General features: G+C 44.0%; 1 long non-coding RNA gene across 1 annotated transcript in view; it reads left to right on the top strand.

Moving 5' to 3' along the window:
• Positions 1–15,644: 15,644 nt before the first annotated feature.
• LOC137218346 (uncharacterized) overlaps positions 15,645–19,907 on the top strand; it is a 42,726-nt gene continuing 38,463 nt past the window's right edge. Inside the window, exon 1 of the long non-coding RNA XR_010940664.1 lies at positions 15,645–15,722. This is a non-coding gene — a long non-coding RNA (uncharacterized lncRNA). The remainder of the gene's footprint in view (positions 15,723–19,907) is intronic.

The following is a 19,907-nucleotide window of genomic DNA, read 5'->3' as shown; positions in this document are numbered from 1 at the left end:
TCTTGTAAACAGAGGCGTCCCAAACTTTGGGGTGGCTGTGTCTTTTTGATTTTAATTTCCCTAAGCTATAGGACCATAAGTGGAAGTGCCCTAGGCTCTGTTGCTTTGTTTTTTAGATGTTTTAAGAAACAACATACACTTCTCCTGAGTGTCTGTTGGCAATTTACATCCCGCCCATCAGCATAACAAGGCTCCCAGTTCTCCATGGCCTGTCCTGCCTTTCTGCATTTTACACTTTTTTCAGATGGCCCTTTTGACCGGGGGGAAGTGAGACTTCATTGTAGTGCAGATTTCCTTTGCAAGCTTGCTTGGTTGGCCAAAAAGGGCGTATGCGTTTTTTCCTGAATATATTCAGGAAAAAACGCATACGCCCTTTTTGGCCAAGTGCATCATTGTGGACGTTCTGCCTCTTTTCCTATGCTTTCAATGCAATTCCAGTCTACCTCCTGAAATCGGTTTCCTGCAATTCTGCCCCGCTTTTTAGTCCTCTTGGCAGCCTTACTTCAGTATATTTTTGGACGATAGCTGTCATTTATAACTCTGCAGGTTTGTGAATTACAGTGCCCCTGAGCTCCTTTCTTCAACTCGCTTTCTTGTGAGCTGGCCCCAACACCGCAGGATGGCTTCAGGCCCTAATCTGGTTCCGGCACGGCACGCTGAGCCTTTGGTTATTTCCTCTTCCTGGTGGGAAATGAGAGTTAAATTTGCCCGTCCAGACACCTCCAGCTAGTCTCTCATTGGTTCTCCCTATTCCTGTTCATCTTGCGCAGAAATTGCAAACTGGGCCAAACAGGAGGTTAAAGGCGCTGACTCTCCAAGTGGGGAGAGTGTTAGTAAAGCGTCTGGAATGTTGCACCCGAGTACCAGGGGAGGAAAACTGAGACATATTTGAACACGTCTCCCGTTCACACGGTTGATCATACTCTGGGTTCCACATGCATGTTTTAGCTGAAGGAAGAATACCTTAAACCTGGGTAGTTGAGACCCGTGTAATGGGTACCATGCAATATGACTCCAAAGGGTCTTCATTTGCTCACCGAACCTCTCCAATCCTATCACTGCTGCGTTTATGCCCCTGTACACATGCTTGATTCTCTTTTGGAGACATAGCAATCCATAGGTTTTAAGATACTTACTAGTCAGGTACATTCTTAGGCGTTTAATATGGGGTGTTGAGTCCATTTCGTTGAGCAAGGAGTAGCTCTTTTCTATTCCATATTTGGCTTAAGGAACTTTATCTGTGCTCATTTCAATCTCTGGTTTTATGTAGCACCCCAACTCACCTTTCCCCTTAAGCAAGCATAAGTTGTTTTTCTAAATTTGAGACCCTGTTCTGTTTTGGAATTCAGTTCCTTTGTAGCCAAGTTTACATTCCATGTATTAGTGATATCTTATGATGTTTCTTTTTCTGTGTGACTTATTTCAGTTAGAATCATCGTACCTGAATCCACTCATTATGCTGCTACGGGCCTGATGACATAGATTTCATTGCTGAGTGATACTGCATTGTACATAAGTACCACAAGTTCTTTATCCATTTTTCACTTTCTGTGATACTGATCTTGTACGGTAAACGAGGTTCTTGTAAACAGAGCCGTTCCAAATTTTGGGGTGGCTGTGTCTTTTTGATTTTAATTTCCCTAAGCTATAGGACCATAAGTGGAAGTGCCCTAGGCTCTGTTGCTTTGTTTTTTAGATGTTTCAGGAAACACCATACACTTCTCCCGAGTGTCTGTTGGCAATTTATATCCCGCCCATCAGCATAACAAGGCTCCCAGTTCTCCATGGCCTGTCCTGCCTTTCTGGATTTTACACTTTTTTCAGATGGCCCTTTTGACCAGGGGGAAGTGAGACTTCATTGTAGTGCAGATTTCCTTTGCAAGCTTGCTTGGTTGGCCAAAAAGGGCGTATGCGTTTTTTCCTGAATATATTCAGGAAAAAACGCATACGCACTTTTTGGCCAAGTGCATCATTGTGGACGTTCTGCCTCTTTTCCTATGCTTTCAATGCAATTCCAGTCTACCTCCTGAAATCGGTTTCCTGCAATTCTGCCCCGCTTTCAAGTCCTCTTGGCAGCCTTACTTCAGTATATTTTTGGACGATAGCTGTCATTTATAACTCTGCAGGTTTGTGAATTACAGTGCCCCTGAGCTCCTTTCTTCAACTCGCTTTCTTGTGAGCTGGCCGCAACACCGCAGGATGGCTTCAGGCCTTAATCTGGTTCCGGCACGGCACGCTGAGCCTTTGGTTATTTCCTCTTCCTGGTGGGAAATGAGAGTTAAATTTGCCCGTCCAGACACCTCCAGCTAGTCTCTCATTGGTTCTCCCTATTCCTGTTCATCTTCCGCAGAAATTGCAAACTGGGCCAAACAGGAGGTTAAAGGCGCTGACTCTCCAAGTGGGGAGAGTGTTAGTAAAGCGCCTGGAATGTTGCACCTGAGTACCAGGGGAGGAAAACTGAGACATATTTGAACACTTCTCCCGTTCACATGGTTGTTCATACTCTGGGTTCCACATGCATGTTTTTGCTGAAGGAAGAATACCTTAAACCTGGAGAGTTGAGACCCGTGGAATGGGTACCATGCAATATGACTTCAAAGGGTCTTCATTTGCTCACCGAACCTCTCCAATCCTATCACTGCTGCGTTTATGCCCCTGTACACACGCTTGATTCTCTTTTGGAGACATAGCAATCCATAGGTTTTAAGATACTTACTAGTCAGGTACATTCTTAGGCGTTTAATATGTGGTGTTGAGTCCATTTCGTTGAGCAAGGAGTACCTCTTTTCTATTCCATATTTGGCTTAAGGAACTTTATCTGTGCTCATTTCAATCTCTGGTTTTATGCAGCACCCCAACTCACCTTTCCCCTTAAGCAAGCATAAGTTGGTTTTCTAAATTTGAGACCCTGTTCTGTTTTGGAATTCAGTTCCTGTGTAGCCAAGTTTACATTCCATGTATTAGTGATATCTTATGATGTTTCTTTTTCTGTGGGACTTATTTCAGTTAGAATCATCGTACCTGAATCCACTCATTATGCTGCTATGGGCCTGATGACATAGATTTCATTGCTGAGTGATACTACATTGTACATAAGTACCACAAGTTCTTTATCCATTTTTCACTTTCTGTGATACTGAACTTGTATGGTAAACGAGGTTCTTGTAAACAGAGGCGTCCCAAACTTTGGGGTGGCTGTGTCTTTTTGATTTTAATTTCCCTAAGCTATAGGACCATAAGTGGAAGTGCCCTAGGCTCTGTTGCTTTGTTTTTTAGATGTTTTAAGAAACAACATACACTTCTCCTGAGTGTCTGTTGGCAATTTACATCCCGCCCATCAGCATAACAAGGCTCCCAGTTCTCCATGGCCTGTCCTGCCTTTCTGCATTTTACACTTTTTTCAGATGGCCCTTTTGACCGGGGGGAAGTGAGACTTCATTGTAGTGCAGATTTCCTTTGCAAGCTTGCTTGGTTGGCCAAAAAGGGCGTATGCGTTTTTTCCTGAATATATTCAGGAAAAAACGCATACGCCCTTTTTGGCCAAGTGCATCATTGTGGACGTTCTGCCTCTTTTCCTATGCTTTCAATGCAATTCCAGTCTACCTCCTGAAATCGGTTTCCTGCAATTCTGCCCCGCTTTTTAGTCCTCTTGGCAGCCTTACTTCAGTATATTTTTGGACGATAGCTGTCATTTATAACTCTGCAGGTTTGTGAATTACAGTGCCCCTGAGCTCCTTTCTTCAACTCGCTTTCTTGTGAGCTGGCCCCAACACCGCAGGATGGCTTCAGGCCCTAATCTGGTTCCGGCACGGCACGCTGAGCCTTTGGTTATTTCCTCTTCCTGGTGGGAAATGAGAGTTAAATTTGCCCGTCCAGACACCTCCAGCTAGTCTCTCATTGGTTCTCCCTATTCCTGTTCATCTTGCGCAGAAATTGCAAACTGGGCCAAACAGGAGGTTAAAGGCGCTGACTCTCCAAGTGGGGAGAGTGTTAGTAAAGCGTCTGGAATGTTGCACCCGAGTACCAGGGGAGGAAAACTGAGACATATTTGAACACGTCTCCCGTTCACACGGTTGATCATACTCTGGGTTCCACATGCATGTTTTAGCTGAAGGAAGAATACCTTAAACCTGGGTAGTTGAGACCCGTGTAATGGGTACCATGCAATATGACTCCAAAGGGTCTTCATTTGCTCACCGAACCTCTCCAATCCTATCACTGCTGCGTTTATGCCCCTGTACACATGCTTGATTCTCTTTTGGAGACATAGCAATCCATAGGTTTTAAGATACTTACTAGTCAGATACATTCTTAGGCGTTTAATATGCGGTGTTGAGTCCATTTCGTTGAGCAAGGAGTAGCTCTTGTCTATTCCATATTTGGCTTAAGGAACTTTATCTGTGCTCATTTCAATCTCTGGTTTTATGCAGCACCCCAACTCACCTTTCCCCTTAAGCAAGCATAAGTTGTTTTTCTAAATTTGAGACCCTGTTCTGTTTTGGAATTCAGTTCCTTTGTAGCCAAGTTTACATTCCATGTATTAGTGATATCTTATGATGTTTCTTTTTCTGTGTGACTTATTTCAGTTAGAATCATCGTACCTGAATCCACTCATTATGCTGCTACGGGCCTGATGACATAGATTTCATTGCTGAGTGATACTGCATTGTACATAAGTACCACAAGTTCTTTATCCATTTTTCACTTTCTGTGATACTGAACTTGTACGGTAAACGAGGTTCTTGTAAACAGAGGCGTCCCAAACTTTGGGGTGGCTGTGTCTTTTTGATTTTAATTTCCCTAATCTATAGGACCATAAGTGGAAGTGCCCTAGGCTCTGTTGCTTTGTTTTCTAGATGTTTCAGGAAACAACATACACTTCTCCCGAGTGTCTGTTGGCAATTTACATCCCGCCCATCAGCATAACAAGGCTCCCAGTTCTCCATGGCCTGTCCTGCCTTTCTGGATTTTACACTTTTTTCAGATGGTCCTTTTGACCATGGGGAAGTGAGACTTCATTGTAGTGCAGATTTCCTTTGCAAGTTTGCTTGGTTGGCCAAAAAGGGCGTATGCGTTTTTTCCTGAATATATTCAGGAAAAAACGCATACGCCCTTTTTGGCCAAGTGCATCATTGTGGACGTTCTGCCTCTTTTCCTATGCTTTCAATGCAATTCCAGTCTACCTCCTGAAATCGGTTTCCTGCAATTCTGCCCCGCTTTCAAGTCCTCTTGGCAGCCTTACTTCAGTATATTTTTGGACGATAGCTGTCATTTATAACTCTGCAGGTTTGTGAATTACAGTGCCCCTGAGCTCCTTTCTTCAACTCGCTTTCTTGTGAGCTGGCCGCAACACCGCATGATGGCTTCAGGCCCTAATCTGGTTCCGGCATGGCACGCTGAGCCTTTGGTTAATTCCTCTTCCTGGTGGAAATGAGAGTTAAATTTGCCCGTCCAGACACCTCCAGCTAGTCTCTCATTGGTTCTCCCTATTCCTGTTCATCTTCCGCAGAAATTGCAAACTGGGCCAAACAGGAGGTTAAAGGGACTGACTCTCCAAGTCGGGAGAGTGTTAGTAAAGCGTGTGGAATGATGCACCCGAGTACCAGGGGAGGAAAACTGAGACATATTTGAACACTTCTCCCGTTCACTTGGTTGTTCATACTCTGGGTTCCACATGCATGTTTTTGCTGAAGGAAGAATACCTTAAACCTGGAGAGTTGAGACCCGTGGAATGGGTACCATGCAATATGACTTCAAAGGGTCTTCATTTGCTCACCGAACCTCTCCAATCCTATCACTGCTGCGTTTATGCCCCTGTACACATGCTTGATTCTCTTTTGGAGACATAGCAATCCATAGGTTTTAAGATACTTACTAGTCAGGTACATTCTTAGGCGTTTAATATGCGGTGTTGAGTCCATTTCGTTGAGCAAGGAGTAGCTCTTTTCTATTCCATATTTGGCTTAAGGAACTTTATCTGTGCTCATTTCAATCTCTGGTTTTATGCAGCACCCCAACTCACCTTTCCCCTTAAGCAAGCATAAGTTGTTTTTCTAAATTTGAGACCCTGTTCTGTTTTGGAATTCAGTTCCTGTGTAGCCAAGTTTACATTCCATGTATTAGTGATATCTTATGATGTTTCTTTTTCTGTGTGACTTATTTCAGTTAGAATCATCGTACCTGAATCCACTCATTATGCTGCTACGGGCCTGATGACATAGATTTCATTGCTGAGTGATACTGCATTGTACATAAGTACCACAAGTTCTTTATCCATTTTTCACTTTCTGTGATACTGATCTTGTACGGTAAACGAGGTTCTTGTAAACAGAGCCGTTCCAAATTTTGGGGTGGCTGTGTCTTTTTGATTTTAATTTCCCTAAGCTATAGGACCATAAGTGGAAGTGCCCTAGGCTCTGTTGCTTTGTTTTTTAGATGTTTCAGGAAACACCATACACTTCTCCCGAGTGTCTGTTGGCAATTTATATCCCGCCCATCAGCATAACAAGGCTCCCAGTTCTCCATGGCCTGTCCTGCCTTTCTGGATTTTACACTTTTTTCAGATGGCCCTTTTGACCAGGGGGAAGTGAGACTTCATTGTAGTGCAGATTTCCTTTGCAAGCTTGCTTGGTTGGCCAAAAAGGGCGTATGCGTTTTTTCCTGAATATATTCAGGAAAAAACGCATACGCCCTTTTTGGCCAAGTGCATCATTGTGGACGTTCTGCCTCTTTTCCTATGCTTTCAATGCAATTCCAGTCTACCTCCTGAAATCGGTTTCCTGCAATTCTGCCCCGCTTTCAAGTCCTCTTGGCAGCCTTACTTCAGTATATTTTTGGACGATAGCTGTCATTTATAACTCTGCAGGTTTGTGAATTACAGTGCCCCTGAGCTCCTTTCTTCAACTCGCTTTCTTGTGAGCTGGCCGCAACACCGCAGGATGGCTTCAGGCCTTAATCTGGTTCCGGCACGGCACGCTGAGCCTTTGGTTATTTCCTCTTCCTGGTGGGAAATGAGAGTTAAATTTGCCCGTCCAGACACCTCCAGCTAGTCTCTCATTGGTTCTCCCTATTCCTCTTCATCTTCCGCAGAAATTGCAAACTGGGCCAAACAGGAGGTTAAAGGCGCTGACTCTCCAAGTGGGGAGAGTGTTAGTAAAGCGCCTGGAATGTTGCACCTGAGTACCAGGGGAGGAAAACTGAGACATATTTGAACACTTCTCCCGTTCACATGGTTGTTCATACTCTGGGTTCCACATGCATGTTTTTGCTGAAGGAAGAATACCTTAAACCTGGAGAGTTGAGACCCGTGGAATGGGTACCATGCAATATGACTTCAAAGGGTCTTCATTTGCTCACCGAACCTCTCCAATCCTATCACTGCTGCGTTTATGCCCCTGTACACACGCTTGTTTCTCTTTTGGAGACATAGCAATCCATAGGTTTTAAGATACTTACTAGTCAGGTACATTCTTAGGCGTTTAATATGTGGTGTTGAGTCCATTTCGTTGAGCAAGGAGTACCTCTTTTCTATTCCATATTTGGCTTAAGGAACTTTATCTGTGCTCATTTCAATCTCTGGTTTTATGCAGCACCCCAACTCACCTTTCCCCTTAAGCAAGCATAAGTTGGTTTTCTAAATTTGAGACCCTGTTCTGTTTTGGAATTCAGTTCCTGTGTAGCCAAGTTTACATTCCATGTATTAGTGATATCTTATGATGTTTCTTTTTCTGTGGGACTTATTTCAGTTAGAATCATCGTACCTGAATCCACTCATTATGCTGCTATGGGCCTGATGACATAGATTTCATTGCTGAGTGATACTACATTGTACATAAGTACCACAAGTTCTTTATCCATTTTTCACTTTCTGTGATACTGAACTTGTATGGTAAACGAGGTTCTTGTAAACAGAGGCGTCCCAAACTTTGGGGTGGCTGTGTCTTTTTGATTTTAATTTCCCTAAGCTATAGGACCATAAGTGGAAGTGCCCTAGGCTCTGTTGCTTTGTTTTTTAGATGTTTTAAGAAACAACATACACTTCTCCTGAGTGTCTGTTGGCAATTTACATCCCGCCCATCAGCATAACAAGGCTCCCAGTTCTCCATGGCCTGTCCTGCCTTTCTGCATTTTACACTTTTTTCAGATGGCCCTTTTGACCGGGGGGAAGTGAGACTTCATTGTAGTGCAGATTTCCTTTGCAAGCTTGCTTGGTTGGCCAAAAAGGGCGTATGCGTTTTTTCCTGAATATATTCAGGAAAAAACGCATACGCCCTTTTTGGCCAAGTGCATCATTGTGGACGTTCTGCCTCTTTTCCTATGCTTTCAATGCAATTCCAGTCTACCTCCTGAAATCGGTTTCCTGCAATTCTGCCCCGCTTTTTAGTCCTCTTGGCAGCCTTACTTCAGTATATTTTTGGACGATAGCTGTCATTTATAACTCTGCAGGTTTGTGAATTACAGTGCCCCTGAGCTCCTTTCTTCAACTCGCTTTCTTGTGAGCTGGCCCCAACACCGCAGGATGGCTTCAGGCCCTAATCTGGTTCCGGCACGGCACGCTGAGCCTTTGGTTATTTCCTCTTCCTGGTGGGAAATGAGAGTTAAATTTGCCCGTCCAGACACCTCCAGCTAGTCTCTCATTGGTTCTCCCTATTCCTGTTCATCTTGCGCAGAAATTGCAAACTGGGCCAAACAGGAGGTTAAAGGCGCTGACTCTCCAAGTGGGGAGAGTGTTAGTAAAGCGTCTGGAATGTTGCACCCGAGTACCAGGGGAGGAAAACTGAGACATATTTGAACACGTCTCCCGTTCACACGGTTGATCATACTCTGGGTTCCACATGCATGTTTTAGCTGAAGGAAGAATACCTTAAACCTGGGTAGTTGAGACCCGTGTAATGGGTACCATGCAATATGACTCCAAAGGGTCTTCATTTGCTCACCGAACCTCTCCAATCCTATCACTGCTGCGTTTATGCCCCTGTACACATGCTTGATTCTCTTTTGGAGACATAGCAATCCATAGGTTTTAAGATACTTACTAGTCAGGTACATTCTTAGGCGTTTAATATGGGGTGTTGAGTCCATTTCGTTGAGCAAGGAGTAGCTCTTTTCTATTCCATATTTGGCTTAAGGAACTTTATCTGTGCTCATTTCAATCTCTGGTTTTATGTAGCACCCCAACTCACCTTTCCCCTTAAGCAAGCATAAGTTGTTTTTCTAAATTTGAGACCCTGTTCTGTTTTGGAATTCAGTTCCTTTGTAGCCAAGTTTACATTCCATGTATTAGTGATATCTTATGATGTTTCTTTTTCTGTGTGACTTATTTCAGTTAGAATCATCGTACCTGAATCCACTCATTATGCTGCTACGGGCCTGATGACATAGATTTCATTGCTGAGTGATACTGCATTGTACATAAGTACCACAAGTTCTTTATCCATTTTTCACTTTCTGTGATACTGAACTTGTACGGTAAACGAGGTTCTTGTAAACAGAGGCGTCCCAAACTTTGGGGTGGCTGTGTCTTTTTGATTTTAATTTCCCTAAGCTATAGGACCATAAGTGGAAGTGCCCTAGGCTCTGTTGCTTTGTTTTTTAGATGTTTCAGGAAACACCATACACTTCTCCCGAGTGTCTGTTGGCAATTTACATCCCGCCCATCAGCATAACAAGGCTCCCAGTTCTCCATGGCCTGTCCTGCCTTTCTGGATTTTACACTTTTTTCAGATGGCCCTTTTGACCGGGGGGAAGTGAGACTTCATTGTAGTGCAGATTTCCTTTGCAAGCTTGCTTGGTTGGCCAAAAAGGGCGTATGCGTTTTTTCCTGAATATATTCAGGAAAAAACGCATACGCCCTTTTTGGCCAAGTGCATCATTGTGGACGTTCTGCCTCTTTTCCTATGCTTTCAATGCAATTCCAGTCTACCTCCTGAAATCGGTTTCCTGCAATTCTGCCCCGCTTTCAAGTCCTCTTGGCAGCCTTACTTCAGTATATTTTTGGACGATAGCTGTCATTTATAACTCTGCAGGTTTGTGAATTACAGTGTCCCTGAGCTCCTTTCTTCAACTCGCTTTCTTGTGAGCTGGCCGCAACACCGCAGGATGGCTTCAGGCCCTAATCTGGTTCCGGCACGGCACGCTGAGCCTTTGGTTAATTCCTCTTCCTGGTGGGAAATGAGAGTTAAATTTGCCCATCCAGACACCTCCAGCTAGTCTCTCATTGGTTCTCCCTATTCCTGTTCATCTTCCGCAGAAATTGCAAACTGGGCCAAACAGGAGGTTAAAGGGACTGACTCTCCAAGTCGGGAGAGTGTTAGTAAAGCGTGTGGAATGTTGCACCCGAGTACCAGGGTACGAAAACTGAGACATATTTGAACACTTCTCCCGTTCACACGGTTGATCATACTCTGGGTTCCACATGCATGTTTTAGCTGAAGGAAGAATACCTTAAACCTGGAGAGTTGAGACCCGTGGAATGGGTACCATGCAATATGACTTCAAAGGGTCTTCATTTGCTCACCGAACCTCTCCAGTCCTATCACTGCTGCGTTTATGCCCCTGTACACATGCTTGATTCTCTTTCAGAGACATAGCAATCCATAGGTTTTGAGATAATTACTAGTCAGGTACATTCTTAGGCATTTAATATGGGGTGTTGAGTCCATTTCGTTGAGCAAGGAGTAGCTCTTGTCTATTCCATATTTGGCTTAAGGAACTTTATCTGTGCTCATTTCAATCTCTGGTTTTATGCAGCACCCCAACTCACCTTTCCCCTTAAGCAAGCATAAGTTGGTTTTCTAAATTTGAGACCCTGTTCTGTTTTGGAATTCAGTTCCTGTGTAGCCAAGTTTACATTCCGTGTATTACTGATATCTTATGATGTTTCTTTTTCTGTGTGACTTATTTCCGTTAGAATCATCGCACCTGAATCCACTCATTATGCTGCTACGGGCCTGATGACATAGATTTCATTGCTGAGTGATACTGCATTGTACGTAAGTACCACAAGTTCTTTTTCCATTTTTCACTTTCTGCGATGTTGAACTTGTACGGTAAACGAGGTTCTTGTAAACAGAGGCGTCCCAAACTTTGGGGTGGCTGTGTCTTTTTGATTTTAATTTCCCTAAGCTATAGGACCATAAGTGGAAGTGCCCTAGGCTCTGTTGCTTTGTTTTTTAGATGTTTCAGGAAACACCATACACTTGTCCCGAGTGTCTGTTGGCAATTTACATCCCGCCCATCAGCATAACAAGGCTCCCAGTTCTCCATGGCCTGTCCTGCCTTTCTGGATTTTACACTTTTTTCAGATGGCCCTTTTGACCGGGGGGAAGTGAGACTTCATTGTAGTGCAGATTTCCTTTGCAAGCTTGCTTGGTTGGCCAAAAAGGGCGTATGCGTTTTTTCCTGAATATATTCAGGAAAAAACGCATACGCCCTTTTTGGCCAAGTGCATCATAGTGGACGTTCTGCCTCTTTTCCTATGCTTTCAATGCAATTCCACTCTACCTCCTGAAATCGGTTTCCTGCAATTCTGCCCCGCTTTCAAGTCCTCTTGGCAGCCTTACTTCAGTATATTTTTGGACGATAGCTGTCATTTATAACTCTGCAGGTTTGTGCATTACAGTGCCCCTGAGCTTCTTTCTTCAACTCGCTTTCTTGTGACCTGGCCACAACACCGCAGGATGGCTTCAGGCCCTAATCTGGTTCCGGCACGGCACGCTGAGCCTTTGGTTAATTCCTCTTCCTGGTGGGAAATGAGAGTTAAATTTGCCCGTCCAGACACCTCCAGCTAGTCTCTCATTGGTTCTCGCTATTCCTGTTCATCTTCCGCAGAAATTGCAAACTGGGCCAAACAGGAGGTTAAAGGGACTGACTCTCCAAGTCGGGAGAGTGTTAGTAAAGCGTCTGGAATGTTGCACCCGAGTACCAGGGTACGAAAACTGAGACATATTTGAACACGTCTCCCGATCACACGGTTGATCATACTCTAGGTTCCACATGCTTGTTTTAGCTGAAGGAAGAATACCTTAAACCTGGAGAGTTGAGACCCGTGGAATGGGTACCATGCAATAAGACTTCAAAGGGTCTTCATTTGCTCACCGAACCTCTCCAATCCTATCACTGCTGCGTTTATGCCCCTGTACACACGCTTGATTCTCTTTTGGAGACATAGCAATCCATAGGTTTTAAGATACTTACTAGTCAGGTACATTCTTAGGCGTTTAATATGGGGTGTTGAGTCCATTTCGTTGAGCAAGGAGTAGCTCTTGTCTATTCCATATTTGGCTTAAGGAACTTTATCTGTGCTCATTTCAATCTCTGGTTTTATGCAGCACCCCAACTCACCTTTACCCTTAAGCAAGCATAAGTTGGTTTTCTAATTTGAGACCCTGTTCTGTTTTGGAATTCAGTTCCTGTGTAGCCAAGTTTACATTCCGTGTATTAGTGATATCTTATGATGTTTCTTTTTCTGTGTGACTTATTTCAGTTAGAATCATCGTACCTGAATCCACTCATTATGCTGCTATGGGCCTGATGACATAGATTTCATTGCTGAGTGATACTGCATTGTACATAAGTACCACAAATTCTTTATCCATTTTTCACTTTCTCTGATACTGAACTTGTACGGTAAACGAGGTTCTTGTAAACAGAGGCGTCCCAAACTTTGGGGTGGCTGTGTCTTTCTGATTTTAATTTCCCTAACTATAGGACCATAAGTGGAAGTGCCCTAGGCTCTGTTGCTTTGTTTTTTAGAAGTTTCAGGAAACACCATACACTTCTCCCGAGTGTCTGTTGGCAATTTACATCCCGCACATCAGCATAACAAGGCTCCCAGTTCTCCATGGCCTGTCCTGCCTTTCTGGAATTTACACTTTTTTCAGATGGCCCTTTTGACCGGGGGAAGTGAGACTTCATTGTAGTGCAGATTTCCTTTGCAAGTTTGCTTGGTTGGTCAAAAAGGGCGTATGCGTTTTTTCCTGAATATATTCAGGAAAAAACGCATACGCCCTTTTTGGCCAAGTGCATCATTGTGGACGTTCTGTCTCTTTTCCTATGCTTTCAATGCAATTCCAGTCTACCTCCTGAAATCGGTTTCCTGCAATTCTGCCCCGCTTTCAAGTCCTCTTGGCAGCCTTACTTCAGTATATTTTTGGACGATAGCTGTCATTTATAACTCTGCAGGTTTGTGAATTACAGTGCCCCTGAGCTCCTTTCTTCAACTCGCTTTCTTGTGAGCTGGCCGCAACACCGCAGGATGGCTTCAGGCCCTAATCTGGTTCCAGCACGGCACGCTGAGCCTTTGGTTAATTCCTCTTCCTGGTGGGAACTGAGAGTTAAATTTGCCCGTCCAGACACCTCCAGCTAGTCTCTCATTGGTTCTCGCTATTCCTGTTCATCTTCCGCAGAAATTGCAAACTGGGCCAAACAGGAGGTTAAAGGGACTGACTCTCCAAGTCGGGAGAGTGTTAGTAAAGCGTCTGGAATGTTGCACGCGAGTACCAGGTACGAAAACTGAGACATATTTGAACACGTCTCCCGATCACATGGTTGATCATACTCTACGTTCCACATGCATGTTTTAGCTGCAGGAAGAATACCTTAAACCTGGGTAGTTGAAACCCGTGGAATGCGTACCATGCAATATGACTTCAAAGGGTCTTCATTTGCTCACCGAACCTCTCCAATCCTATCACTGCTGCGTTTATGCCCCTGTACATATGCTTGATTCTCTTTCGGAGACATAGCAATCCATAGGTTTTAAGATACTTACTAGTCAGGTACATTCTTAGGCGTTTAATATGGGGTGTTGAGTCCATTTCGTTGAGCAAGGAGTAGCTCTTGTCTATTCCATATTTGGCTTAAGGAACTTTATCTGTGCTCATTTCAATCTCTGGATTCATGCAGCACCCCAAATCACCTTTCCCCTTAAGCAAGCATAAGTTGGTTTTCTAAATTTTAGACCCTTTTCTGTTCTGTAATTCAGTTCCTGTGTAGCCAAGTTTACATTCCGTGTATTACTGATATCTTATGATGTTTCTTTTTCTGTGTGACTTATTTCAGTTAGAATCATCATACCTGAATCCACTCATTGTGCTGCTAAGGGCCTGATGACATAGATTTCATTGCTGAGTGATATTTCTTTGTAAGTAAATACCACAACTTCTTTATCCATTTTTCACTTTCTGCAATGTTGAACTTGTACTGTAAACGAGGTTCTTGTAAACAATGCCGTTCCAAATTTTGGGGTGGCTGTGTCTTTTTAATTTTAATTTCCCTAAGCTATAGGACCATAAGTGGAAGTGCCCTAGGCTCTGTTGCTTTGTTTTTTAGATGTTTCAGGAAACACCATACACTTGTCCCGAGTGTCTGTTGGCAATTTACATCCCGCCCATCAGCATAACAAGGCTCCCAGTTCTCCATGGCCTGTCCTGCCTTTCTGGATTTTACACTTTTTTCAGATGGCCCTTTTGACCAGGAGGAAGTGAGACTTCATTGTAGTGCAGATTTCCTTTGCAAGCTTGCTTGGTTGGCCAAAAAGGGCGTATGCGTTTTTTCCTGAATATATTCAGGAAAAAACGCATACGCCCTTTTTGGCCAAGTGCATCATTGTGGACGTTCTGCCTCTTTTCCTATGCTTTCAATGCAATTCCAGTTTACCTCCTGAAATCGGTTTCCTGCAATTCTGCCCCGCTTTCAAGTCCTCTTGGCAGCCTTACTTCAGTATATTTTTGGATGATAGCTGTCATTTATAACTCTGCAGGTTTGTGAATTACAGTGCCCCTGAGCTCCTTTCTTCAACTCGCTTTCTTGTGAGCTGGCCGCAACACCGCAGGATGGCTTCAGGCCTTAATCTTGTTCCGGCACGGCACGCTGAGCCTTTGGTTATTTCCTCTTCCTGGTGGGAAATGAGAGTTAAATTTGCCCGTCCAGACACCTCCAGCTAGTCTCTCATTGGTTCTCCCTATTCCTGTTCATCTTCCGCAGAAATTGCAAACTGGGCCAAACAGGAGGTTAAAGGCGCTGACTCTCCAAGTGGGGAGAGTGTTAGTAAAGCGCCTGGAATGTTGCACCCGAGTACCAGGGGAGGAAAACTGAGACATATTTGAACATGTCTCCCGTTCACACGGTTGATCATACTCTGGGTTCCACATGCATGTTTTTGCTGAAGGAAGAATACCTTAAACCTGGAGAGTTGAGACCCGTGGAATGGGTACCATGCAATATGACTTCAAAGGGTCTTCATTTGCTCACCGAACCTCTCCAATCCTATCACTGCTGCGTTTATGCCCCTGTACACACGCTTGATTCTCTTTTGGAGACATAGCAATCCATAGGTTTTAAGATACTTACTAGTCAGGTACATTCTTAGGCGTTTAATATGGGGTGTTGAGTCCATTTCGTTGAGCAAGGAGTAGCTCTTGTCTATTCCATATTTGGCTTAAGGAACTTTATCTGTGCTCATTTCAATCTCTGGTTTTATGCAGCACCCCAACTCACCTTTCCCCTTAAGCAAGCATAAGTTGGTTTTCTAATTTGAGACCCTGTTCTGTTTTGGAATTCAGTTCCTGTGTAGCCAAGTTTACATTCCGTGTATTAGTGATATCTTATGATGTTTCTTTTTCTGTGTGACTTATTTCCGTTAGAATCATCGTACCTGAATCCACTCATTATGCTGCTACGGGCCTGATGACATAGATTTCATTGCTGAGTGATATTGCATTGTACATAAGTACCACAAATTCTTTATCCATTTTTCACTTTCTCTGATACTGAACTTGTACGGTAAACGAGGTTCTTGTAAACAGAGGCGTCCCAAACTTTGGGGTGGCTGTGTCTTTCTGATTTTAATTTCCCTAACTATAGGACCATAAGTGGAAGTGCCCTAGGCTCTGTTGCTTTGTTTTTTAGAAGTTTCAGGAAACACCATACACTTCTCCCGAGTGTCTGTTGGCAATTTACATCCCGCCCATCAGCATAACAAGGCTCCCAGTTCTCCATGGCCTGTCCTGCCTTTCTGGAATTTACACTTTTTTCAGATGGCCCTTTTGACCGGGGGGAAGTGAGACTTAATTGTAGTGCAGATTTCCTTTGCAAGTTTGCTTGGTTGGTCAAAAAGGGCGTATGCGTTTTTTCCTGAATATATTCAGGAAAAAACGCATACGCCCTTTTTGGCCAAGTGCATCATTGTGGACGTTCTGTCTCTTTTCCTATGCTTTCAATGCAATTCCAGTCTACCTCCTGAAATCGGTTTCCTGCAATTCTGCCCCGCTTTCAAGTCCTCTTGGCAGCCTTACTTCAGTATATTTTTGGACGATAGCTGTCATTTATAACTCTGCAGGTTTGTGAATTACAGTGCCCCTGAGCTCCTTTCTTCAACTCGCTTTCTTGTGACCTGGCCGAAACACCGCAGGATGGCTTCAGGCCCTAATCTTGTTCCGGCACGGCACGCTGAGCCTTTGGTTAATTCCTCTTCCTGGTGGGAAATGAGAGTTAAATTTACCGGTCCAGACACCTCCAGCTAGTCTCTCATTGGTTCTCGCTATTCCTGTTCATCTTCCGCAGAAATTGCAAACTGGGCCAAACAGGAGGTTAAAGGGACTGACTCTCCAAGTCGGGAGAGTGTTAGTAAAGCGTCTGGAATGTTGCACCCGAGTACCAGGGTACGAAAACTGAGACATATTTGAACACGTCTCCCGATCACATGGTTTATCATACTCTAGGTTCCGTATGCATGTTTTAGCTGAAGGAAGAATACCTTAAACCTGGGTAGTTGAAACCCGTGGAATGGGTACCATGCAATATGACTTCAAAGGGTCTTCATTTGCTCACCGAACCTCTCCAATCCTATCACTGCTGCGTTAATGCCCCTGTACACATGCTTGATTCTCTTTCGGAGACATAGCATTCCATAGGTTTTAAGATACTTACTAGTCAGGTACATTCTTAGGCGTTTAATATGTGGTGTTGAGTCCATTTCGTTGAGCAAGGAGTAGCTATTGTCTATTCCATATTTGGCTTAAGGAACCTTATCTGTGCTCATTTCAATCTCTGGTTTTATGCAGCACCCCAACTCACCTTTCCCCTTAAGCAAGCATAAGTTGGTTTTCTCAGTTTGAAACCCTGTTCTTTTCTGTAATTCAGTTCCTGTGTAGCCAAGTTTACATTCCGTGTATTACTGTTATCTTATGATGTTTCTTTTTCTGTGTGACTTATTTCAGTTAGAATCATCATACCTGAATCCACTCATTGTGCAGCTAAGGGCCTGATGACATAGATTTCATTGCTGAGTGATACTGCATTGTACGTAAGTACCACAAGTTCTTTATCCATTTTTCACTTTCTGTGATACTGAACTTGTACGGTAAACGAGGTTCTTGTAAACAGAGGCGTCCCAAACTTTGGGGTGGCTGTGTCTTTTTGATTTTAATTTCCCTAAGCTATAGGACCATAAGTGGAAGTGCCCTAGGCTCTGTTGCTTTGTTTTTTAGATGTTTCAGGAAACACCATACACTTCTCCCGAGTGTCTGTTGGCAATTTACATCCCGCCCATCAGCATAACAAGGCTCCCAGTTCTCCATGGCCTGTCCTGCCTTTCTGGATTTTACACTTTTTTCAGATGGCCCTTTTGACTGGGGGGAAGTGAGACTTCATTGTAGGGCAGATTTCCTTTGCAAGTTTGCTTGGTTGGCCAAAAAGGGCGTATGCGTTTTTTCCTGAATATATTCAGGAAAACACGCATACGCCCTTTTTGGCCAAGTGCATCATTGTGGACGTTCTGCCTCTTTTCCTATGCTTTCAATGCAATTCCAGTCTACCTCCTGAAATCGGTTTCCTGCAATTCTGCCCCGCTTTCAAGTCCTCTTGGCAGCCTTACTTCAGTATATTTTTGGACGATAGCTGTCATTTATAACTCTGCACGTTTGTGAATTACAGTGCCCCTGAGCTCCTTTCTTCAACTCGCTTTCTTGTGAGCTGGCCGCAACACCGCAGGATGGCTTCAGGCCCTAATCTGGTTCCGGCACGGCACGGTGAGCCTTTGGTTATTTCCTCTTCCTGGTGGGAAATGAGAGTTAAATTTGCCCGTCCAGACACCTCCAGCTAGTCTCTCATTGGTTCTCCCTATTCCTGTTCATCTTCCACAGAAATTGCAAACTGGGCCAAAGAGGAGGTTAAAGGGTCTGACTCTCCAAGTTGGGAGAGTGTTAGTAAAGCATCTGCAATGTTGCACCCGAGTACCAGGGTACGAAAACTGAGACATATTTGAACACGTCTCCCGTTCACACGGCTGATCATACTCTGGGTTCCACATGCATGTTTTAGCTGAAGGAAGAATACCTTAAACCTGGGTAGTTGAAACCCGTGGAATGGGTACCATGCAATATGACTTCAAACGGTCTTCATTTGCTCACCGAACCTCTCCAATCCTATCACTGCTGCGTTTATGCCCCTGTACACACGCTTGATTCTCTTTCGGAGACATAGCAATCCATACGTTTTCAGATATTTACTAGTCAGGTACATTCTTAGGCGTTTAATATGGGGTGTTGAGTCCATTTCGTTGAGCAAGGAGTAGCTCTTGTCTATTCCATATTTGGCTTAAGGAACTTTATCTGTGCTCATTTCAATCTCTGGTTTTATGCAGCACCCCAACTGACCTTTTCTCTTAAGCAAACATAAGTTGGTTTTCTAAATTTGAGACCCTGTTCTGTTTTGGAATTCAGTTCCTTTGTAGCCAAGTTTACATTCCGTGTATTAGTGATATCTTATGATGTTTCTTTTTCTGTGTGACTTATTTCAGTTAGAATCATCGTACCTGAATCCACTCATTATGCTGCTACGGGCCTGATGACATAGATTTCATTGCTGAGTGATACTGCATTGTACGTAAGTACCACAAGTTCTTTATCCATTTTTCACTTTCTGTGATACTGAACTTGTACGGTAAACGAGGTTCTTGTAAACAGAGGCGTCCCAAACTTTGGGGTGGCTGTGTCTTTTTGATTTTAATTTCCCTAAGCTATAGGACCATAAGTGGAAGTGCCCTAGGCTCTGTTGCTTTGTTTTTTAGATGTTTCAGGAAACACCATACACTTCTCCCGAGTGTCTGTTGGCAATTTACATCCCGCCCATCAGCATAACAAGGCTCCCAGTTCTCCATGGCCTGTCCTGCCTTTCTGGATTTTACACTTTTTTCAGATGGCCCTTTTGACCGGGGGGAAGTGAGACTTCATTGTAGTGCAGATTTCCTTTGCAAGTTTGCTTGGTTGACCAAAAAGGGCGTATGCGTTTTTTCCTGAATATATTCAGGAAAAAACGCATACGCCCTTTTTGGCCAAGTGCATCATTGAGGACGTTCTGCCTCTTTTCCTATGCTTTCAACGCAATTCCAGTCTACCTCCTGAAATGGTTTTCCTGCAATTCTGCCCCACTTTCAAGTCCTCTTGGCAGCCTTACTTCAGTATATTTTTGGACGATCGCTGTCATTTATAACTCTGCAGGTTTGTGAATTACAGTGCCCCTGAGCTCCTTTCTTCAACTCGCTTTCTTGTGAGCTGGCCGCAACACCGCAGGATGGCTTCAGACCCTAATCTGGTTCCGGCACGGCACGCTGAGCCTTTGGTTAATTCCTCTTCCTGGTGGGAAATGAGAGTTAAATTTGCCCGTCCAGACACCTCCAGCTAGTCTCTCATTGGTTCTCGCTATTCCTGTTCATCTTGCGCAGAAATTGCAAACTGGGCCAAACAGGAGGTTAAAGGGACTGACTCTCCAAGTCGGGAGAGTGTTAGTAAAGCGTCTGGAATGTTGCACGCGAGTACCAGGTACGAAAACTGAGACATATTTGAACACGTCTCCCGATCACATGGTTGATCATACTCTAGGTTCCACATGCATGTTTTAGCTGCAGG

This window comes from Pseudorca crassidens, unplaced genomic scaffold (assembly GCF_039906515.1).
Source record: "Pseudorca crassidens isolate mPseCra1 unplaced genomic scaffold, mPseCra1.hap1 Scaffold_74, whole genome shotgun sequence".
In the NCBI taxonomy this organism is placed as follows: Eukaryota; Metazoa; Chordata; class Mammalia; order Artiodactyla; family Delphinidae; genus Pseudorca; species Pseudorca crassidens.
This window is presented reverse-complemented; position numbering and strand designations above follow the sequence as displayed.